Source organism: Mandrillus leucophaeus, unplaced genomic scaffold, assembly GCF_000951045.1.
Source record: "Mandrillus leucophaeus isolate KB7577 unplaced genomic scaffold, Mleu.le_1.0 Scaffold501, whole genome shotgun sequence".
Lineage (NCBI taxonomy): Eukaryota > Metazoa > Chordata > Mammalia > Primates > Cercopithecidae > Mandrillus > Mandrillus leucophaeus.
The window spans coordinates 1,918,254-1,918,585 of record NW_012105377.1 but is presented as its reverse complement, the minus strand read 5'-3'; positions in this window follow the sequence as shown (position 1 = coordinate 1,918,585).

The following is a 332-nucleotide window of genomic DNA, read 5'->3' as shown; positions in this document are numbered from 1 at the left end:
TTTCATTAATCAGTTTCCTGTACATTCCCTATATTATGTTCTTTTTGAGTGTTTTATTTCTGTTTTCTTCCTTATATGAAACTACCATGTTTTAAGAATTGAGTCATTTTCCTATTAATATAATCTTGGTTTTCCCAAAGGTAAAAATCTAATCATTTTTCTATACTACCTTGCATTCAACGTATCCATCTACATATATAGAAGAAATTGTGAGAATGGAGTAAATTAGAAAGATGCTACCTCCAAATAGTATTTTTAATCTTTGTAATATCTCTTTATATTAACTACACTCTCAAAAACGTGAAAAAATAAATCCTGAAATAACCAGATCT